An 8,563-nucleotide genomic window follows, 5' to 3' on the forward strand; every position below is an offset into this window, starting at 1 on the left:
ACACCTTGACGACTTCACATACAACTTTTTATCCTTTAATACCTGTAACACCGTCCTCAAATGCTCATTATGCTCCTCCCTGCTCTTAGAGTAAATTAAGATGTCGTCGATGAACACAATCACAAACTGATCCAAATAAGGTTTAAAGATACGATTCATATAGTCCATGAACACCGCCGAGGCATTTGTAAGCCCAAAAGGTATCACCTGATACTTGTAGTGTCCATATCTAGAACGAAAGGTCGTTTTAGGAACATCCTCCGGCCTAATCCGAATCTGATGGTATCTGGATCGGAGATCAATCTTCGAAAACACACAGGCACCCCTCAACTGATCCAACAAGTCATCAATACGCGGTAATGGGTACCTGTTCTTAATCGTAACTTTATTCAATTTTCAGTAGTCCGTACACAGTCTCATGCTTCCATCCTTCTTTTTCACAAAGATCACCGGTGCTCCCCACGGAGACACACTCGGCCTAATAAAATCCTTTGCAGACAGTTCCTCAATATGTTTCTTCAACTCAGCTAACTCAAGTGGCGCCATCCGGTATGGAGCCAATGAAATTGGCCCCACACCAGGCAACAATTCAATAGAGAATTCAATCTCTCTCTCAGGTGGAAATTCTGGTATCTCATCAGGGAATACATCCTCAAACTCATTAACCACCGGAATCGTAGAAATTTCAATCTCCTTACCACCCACCAATCCACCCAAGAAAATATAACCCTGATCCCCAACCTTTAAGGCTTTAACCGCTTGACACATAGACAAAAAGGGAGACGGAGTAACTGAGGGCTTCTCATGAGATAATATCAACCTCTTGCCACAGCAATCAATCATTGCACAGTTTTGAGATAACCAATCCATACCCAATATCAAATTAACAGAGGCCAGGGGCAAGATAATTAAATCAATAGTGTAGCCCCTACCTTCGTAGACAAACCCGACCTCTTTGCAAATGAAGGAGGAATCAGTAACCTCTCTTGTAGCCGTAGTAATACGCATAGGGGGAATCATCTGTGATACTTTTAATCCCAACCCCTTAGCCACATATTCCGCCACGAACGAGTGCGTAGCTCCAGAATCAAATAAAACAGATAAATCAATATTAGAAATGAAAATTGTACCTTTAATCAAATTCGACGCCCTCACCGTCTGCTGCGCATTAGTAGTATAAACACGCCCAACTGTAGGTGCAGATGGCAAGGTCTGCAGATTCGCAGCCTGCCCAGTATTGCTATAACAATTGTTGACATAGTACCCAACCTTTCCACATTTGAAACAAGTATTTTGGGTCACAGTACAAGGCCCTTGATGAAACTTCTTACACTTATCGCAACGAGGACTAGAATTTCTATCATTGAACCCACTTCTCTGACCACCTCCTCTCTTGAACTGTCCCTGGGGCTGCCTTACCTGCAACCCCCTACCTCTGTTGTTATTCTGATGAAAGCCATCCCTGTTATTATTATTACCTGGAGGACCAGATGTCCTCGAAGAACCAGATTTTGGATAACGATTATAAACACTTTATACCCGTTTGCACTGGGTCACAACATCTGCAAAATTCCTCACAGCTGTATTAGACATTCTTTTTGCAATTTTCTCATTAAGACCCCTCTGAAACTTGGCGGATAAAAACTCAAGAGTCGGCAGCACACCCCCATAATTAGCAAATTTTACCAGATCATTGAACTTAGCCACATAGACATCAACTGTCATGATACCCTGTACCAATTTCTCAAACTCCCTCTGTTTAGCCTCCCGAACATCTCGAGGAAAATACTCTTCATGAAACAGTCTCTCAAACAAGGCCCACATAATCTCTTCCCCTTGAATAATAAAAGGTTGTGATGCAGTATACCACCACTCGTGTGCATCACCCTCGAGCATATAAGCAGAATATGACAACCTTTGCGGGTCCTGACACCCCATAACTTGAAATATTTTATCCATACCTCTCAACCATGTAGTCACTACCTTCGGGTCCCTTGACCCCTAAAATGATGGCGGTTTGTGTTTCCGGAAAGAAAGGAGTCTCTGCTCATCCGTACCAGCATAGACCTGCCCAGTAACCCCAGAAGACTGAGCAGCAACAGAAGGATCCACAGAAGGCTCTGGGATATAAGTAGGATCAGTAGTGTGGTGACTAGCCTCACCAGACTGACGACTAGCACCACTCCCCTCCTGCTGAGGAGTAACAGATGGCGTACGGGTGGCAGTCTCCGTAGCCGTGTGTGGAGGAGAATCATCCCTCCTGTTCCGAGCCCTGTCTGCCCTCATTTCAGTCATAAAGGCATGCATCATGTCCTGATTATTTTTCATCAGGGTCTCGGTCATATTTCTATTTGCAGTAGTCTCTTCCTGCAGAGCATTAAGAACTGCAGTAATAGGATCTGGTGCGGCTAGATGACCTGCAACTCTAGCTCCACGGCGACCCCGTGCCCTGCTCATGATATCTGTACATGTAACACAAAGGAATGAGCTGATCAGACCCACACTGAGGAATCACATATACATTAATCATAAATAGTTCACAGATAGCTATGCAATACAAGATACAGTACTACTTTATCAGAGTTCCCTTACAAAACTGCTCTGATACCATAAAATGTAACAGCCCGTTGTACACCGGTATTGTTAACATTAATTATGATATTAAGCGCAGTTACAATCACAGCAATTCATTTATAAAAATGCGAATAAACTTTTTCCGATTATTACGCGAGCCTTTAAAACATAAAAAGCGTAATAATTAAAAGCTGTGACTATAACTGTTAACTCTTGCAGAATACTTATTTTAACTATTTGTACATCACACTTTACTTATTATAAGTTACTCAGGGGTTCCCATAAACCCACTTAGCCAATTACTAAACTTTACTTTTTTACTTTTCAAACATGGTTCACTCATTTATTTTCTGCGAACACACCGCTCACAACCAGACCTTCTTCTCAGATTATATTTTTGTCTTACTTAATTTCCTTTTCAAAAAGCTATCACACGCTCAATTCGGAGCTCATTTCCTCCGGTTATCGCCGTTTGAAGTTGGATAAGCAAAATAGCCAACCAACCACAAAATAGCTCAAAACCTCTCTCACTCCACGAACTACTGCACTGAATCCACTAATCCAATTGTCCTCAAATTTTTACACCATAAACTAGACACCTCAATCTTCTATTTGATATATCATACACTTAATTCGACTGAGAAATGAAGCGGGAATTAATTTCCCAAAACTGGTCCAGAACTGCCGCATGTGCAGTAGGCACATGAGCAGTCTGCGTTCCTGCATTTTTTCAGGTCGAAGACCAACCCAGATTTTCCCCAAATTTTGACACAAGGTATAGGACATCTCAACCTTCAAAATGGTGTATGGCACGTCCCTATTGGACCTCTATAGAGGGAGATATGCTCTCCCGAAGTTCGCCTAAAATCTGCCAATTCTACAGAAAATTCGCCAGAGTTTCCTTTATTTTTCCAATAATCCTCAAATTTGTACAAGCTCACTAATGCCTCAAAGGTACCTAATAATCCAACAATAATACAGTAATAATCCAATGGGTGGCACACACAAGGACCAACAACGCCTTGGGGCACTTATAACCCAATCCAGTTTATATTTATTACACCAATAGCTTACTTTAAAATCCATACATAGTTTCAATCACTAATTCCAATTTCATGCATATTTAATCATACAAGTACTCATAACCTAAAATAGGCCTAAAGCCCTTCCATCATATCATGTCATGCGTCAAGTACAATTACAATATTTGCTTTACAATTTACAACTTAAAAGTTAAACTTTAAGTTACAATCTTCCAATATTACAACTTAAATACAAATGACAACATGAACCAAATAACATAAACTACTAGACTTAGGCAAAATGACATGAACAAATATGCTAATGAAGCTCATCCTACATACATATGAGATGTTCATGCTCTAAGTCTAGCCTAGGCCACACGGCCAACAAAATGCAAAATGCTAAGCACTCGACTGCTCACTCTGCGGGCCTCTTGCCCGCTGCTCCAGCTCCACTGCTATTCTGAAATAAATGCCCCGAGGCGGGGTGAGATATAAGAATATATCTTAGTAACCCAGAGGTTCTGGAGAAAACTCTGTCCAATGGTTCACTTCGATGCATATCAATAGTATAAACAACCACTTTCAAAACGGGATATAGCATGAGATTTAGAGAAACTGAGGAATATCGGGATACAAAATACGACGATGCGGGATGGAAGCTACCAATACCACGCACGCCCTGGGCATATATAAGCCTACGGGTATCATCCAAGGTGTGTTCCAAGAACCACAACCATGATGCCCAAACCAACCATAACACCCGAGACATTCATAGTGTGCTCCTATCCAGATCACACACCACGACCCTAGGTCAACTGGAACTCCCTCTCGGAGACCTATCCAGTGGAAGTCCGAAATTGCCCGAAGGCTAAAACTGTCTACTGGCCAGAGACTCGGTACATAAGTACCCACTGTGATAATGCATGCATGCTCATGTTGTTCTACACTACTCATATACACTTCCAACCGTTGCCATAAACTGGCAAGGTGGAACAGAAAAGGGGAACAAGCCCCAGTACCAAGAGGTTACCTTAAATATTTTTCTCACAAGCTCCGCAGCAGCTTATCCCTCAACTTGGTACACAGCAGAATGCCTATACAGAGGACATTCTCAATCACTCATAATTCAAACAATACATGCTAATTTACAATTTTACATGCATTGAATCAATTACTTACCTCAATCCACTTAGTCCAGGACCAAGGGCAACTCACTGATTCAAGGTTCGGGATTCAAGTCGACGTACGGCAACCTATACAATCACGTACAGCCATCAGTACGCGTCAAATAACATCAAAACGCGAAAATCGCAAAATCCTCCCCTTCCTCCTCGAAGGTTCGGCCAAATGAGTGTTAAATTGAGATTTTTTTTTCTAAATTTTCTTTCTCATTTTATTATGCTTCATTAGGTTGCCAAGAGGCCAATTCAAGTGCCGTTTCGCCATTTTCGCGTCAAATCACATCAGAACGCGAAAACCGCAAAATCCTCCCCACCCTCCTTGGTGGTTCGGCTTTGGTAGTGTTAATTGGAGATTTATTTTTCTAACTTTTCTTTCTCATTTTATTACCCATCCTTGGGTTGCCATGAGGCCAATTCAAGCGTCGTTTTGCCGTTTTACGTCTTTTAAGCATCGTTTCGCTAAATAGTTCACTCTATGTCCATTCAACACTCAACACTCCCAATTATTTTTTTATAGGTTTTCCAACCTTCCAACCACCACACAACCCATCTAAGTACCATATAATTACACAACACATCATCCAATTAATTTTTCAACATCAATTCCCCTATTTTTCACTTAATGGCCGAATTGCAACCTATGGTACTCCAAGGGATTTTCAATCAATTTTAACTCTTTCTCACCTCATACAATCCTATTATATCATCATATAATCCTACAACAACTCATTAATTAATTCCCAAAAAAATTCCAAACTTCAAAGTCATGATCACCAAAATTCTTCTAAGTTAAAATTCAACATTTTTCACCTAAAATTTTCATTGCAATTCTAGCTTCTATACATCATTCTAAGGCATTATCATCTAATACACATTCTCTAATTGAGCTCTCTAACACAACATATCATCAATCAAAGCTTTAGGGTTCAATAATCCAATCTCATGAATCAAACAACCAATACGTGTAGAAAGTTACTCAAAAGCTAGGCAATGGGCTCCTCCTACACATACTCTACCATTAGAGCATGTAGAAGCTCCAAGAACACAAAATTCCTCCTCCAACTCGCGGCTGAAAGTGGGCAGGATCTCCTCACACACGCGATTTCAAGGCTCAAGAGTGGTACCAATGTGTTTAGGAGGTGTTTTCCAACAAGATTCAAGACAAAAATCGTTGGATTTGGTTGAGATTTGGCTTAGTTATGGATCAAACAAGATTTTGCACAATAATGAGGGGGGAAGAGGGCTGGCGCGACTTTGGGGAGAGAGAAGAGAAAGAGAGTGATGATGAATAGTGAAGTGATGAGGTGTTTAAGTGAATTTCAAGTGGGGTGGGTCCCACGCCACCTCACGCGATTTAAAACGCGTCTAGACTTTCACTAAACGTCCGTAAATTGAAAACCTATTTAAAAACTCTAATTTTTAACATTAACCATTCACCTTTAATTATACCTGATCAGATGAATCTGGGGTTTTCCGGTCGTTCGAAGAAAACATTGTTTTAAGTTGTTGCGCGCGCGATTGGCACGCTTCCCCAAACTGTCTTAATTCCATCAAATATTATCAGAAATCATATTTCCTAGTTTTATAGACCATTTATGACTCATATTTGAAACCTAGAGCTCAAAATTCAACTGGCACATTTTACGGTGCAATCGTACTGCGGTATTTTTACCCACGAAAAACACTATTCATTGATTTTTCTGAAACTTGCCTATCCACTCAATTTTTCGTTCTGGATCCATTTCCAGGATTGTTTTTAACATTTGAGACCTTCTACTCAATTTTTATCTTCCTAGGGTTGCGTGTTGGCTAATTACCGTTTTGTCCCTTTCTTTGTATTTTAGCTTAATCTTTAGGATTTTCACTGAATCTTCACTTAATTACACACTTAATAGTTTAAACACTTAATTTAAAATTGTGAGGTGTTATAATGAACTTGTCAACCTTAACTAATATATCTTCAATGATGCTGTAAGCTTGCTTTGAAGAGCGGTCAGCCAATTGCACTATTGTTCTTGTGGGCTTCACTTCAATAATCCCCAGCTTCTTCATCATGGAGAGTGGTATGACATTGATGCTAGCTCCAAGATCACATAAAACGTTGTCCACTTCCACTTTGCCTATAGTGCACAGAATGCTGAAGCTTCCTGGATGCTTGATTTTGGCCGGTAACTTCTTTTGACTCATAGCATTACATTCCTCTGTCAGATTCATCGTCTCACATTCCTGCAACTTACGCTTCCATGATAATAGATCCTTCATGAACCTTGCATAGTTGGGCTTGTTCTCCATAGCTTCGGCAAAAGAAATGTTGATATGCAATTTTTTGAATATGTCTAGAAACTTTGAATATTGCTGCTTCTGAAAATCTTTCTTTAATCTTTGAGGATAAGGGATTCGAGCATATGGGGAGAGATCCAATGGCTTGTTCTTCTTCATCTGATTCTTCCTTTTCTTTTTCTTCCTTCTCTTCTTCATCTGATTCTTCTCCATCCTTCTTCTTTTCTTTGGGCTGCTCCTCTATAGGCTGAATCAATGTCCCACTCCTAGTGGTGATAGCATTTCAATGCTCCCTTGGATCGACAACTGTGTTGCTTGGAAAAGTACCTGGAGCTCTCTCAGAAAATTGCTTTGAAACTGGCCAATCTGAATTTCCAGATTTCTTATGGAAGCTTCTTGATTCCGGTGTGCTGATCTAGTCTCTTGTATGAAAGTAGATGTGTCCTCTCTGAAAGCATTTTCACCTTGAATATAATCAGAAGTGGTCTTGCATAGTTGTGCAAAAGCTTTCTCCTACTCAGAGGTGTTACTTTGTTGTGGAGTATGTGGTTGCACTGGAAGGGGATGATTGAGCTGATGGTTGGATTTGTGACTCAACCATGGATGTTGATTCTGATTCTTCTGATCATACCAGAGTCCATTGACCTCTGCTGATGGCTTTTCAGTTGTTCTCATGTAGTCACAATCTTCAGTCGCATGAGCCTTTCCACAAATACCACATTTAATTTGAGAAATATTAACAAAAGAATTGTTCTTGTTGTTTCTTGTGCATTTGCAGCATTTGTTCATTTTGGGCTAAGAGTGCATCATAGCCTTCAAGCTTCATAATTCCTGCTCTTCTTGGTGCAACTGGGGCAGGAGCATTGTCAAATTCTTGAGACGCTAAGGATTCCAACAATTCTAGCGCTTCCTCTGGAGTTTTTGTTTTTAAAGAGCCTCCTGCAGCAACATTTACCAGTGTTCTTGTGTTGTGTGTCATTCCTTGAAAAAAGATTCTTGCTTTCTTTCATGCTTCAATTCCATGTTGAGGACACTTCCTGAGTAATCCTTTGAATCGTTCCCAAGCCTCGTACAGAGATTCGCTTTCTTCTTGTTCAAAAGAGGTGATTTCCGCTTTGAGTCTTGCCATCTTTGAAGCAGAGAAAAATCTGGCTAGGAATTTCCTTGCTAAGTCATCCCAACTGGTTATGCTTCCTTCCGGTTGAGACTGCAGCCAAGCTCTTGCATCACCCTTTAGTGAGCATGGAAATAATCTGAGCAAGATAGCATCACGAGAAACTCCATTCACTTTTAATGTGTCATAGTAAAGTAAGAAATCATCAAGATGACTATAGGGGTTCTCTGCGCTTCCTCCAGCGAACTTGTCTTTTTGAATCAGTTGCAACAGTGCTGGCTTTAGCTCGAAGTTGTTAGCTTCTATGATCGGTCTAACAATACTCGCCGTCTGTGGAACTCGGGCTGGGGTCATGTAATCTCCCAACGTCCTTGGAGCGAGTTGATTGT

General features: G+C 40.8%; 1 non-coding gene across 1 annotated transcript; it reads left to right on the plus strand.

Annotated features, from left to right (window-relative positions):
- The first annotated feature begins 8,076 nt into the window (after positions 1-8,076).
- Positions 8,077-8,183, plus strand: LOC133292307 (small nucleolar RNA R71). Its single transcript, XR_009748896.1, has one exon. It is a non-coding gene; the product is annotated as a small nucleolar RNA R71 (small nucleolar RNA).
- The last annotated feature ends 380 nt before the right edge of the window (positions 8,184-8,563 follow it).

Source organism: Gastrolobium bilobum, unplaced genomic scaffold, assembly GCF_033153095.1.
Source record: "Gastrolobium bilobum isolate Gb01-03AN ecotype WA unplaced genomic scaffold, APGP_CSIRO_Gbil_v1 utg6581, whole genome shotgun sequence".
Classification (NCBI taxonomy): Eukaryota; Viridiplantae; Streptophyta; class Magnoliopsida; order Fabales; family Fabaceae; genus Gastrolobium; species Gastrolobium bilobum.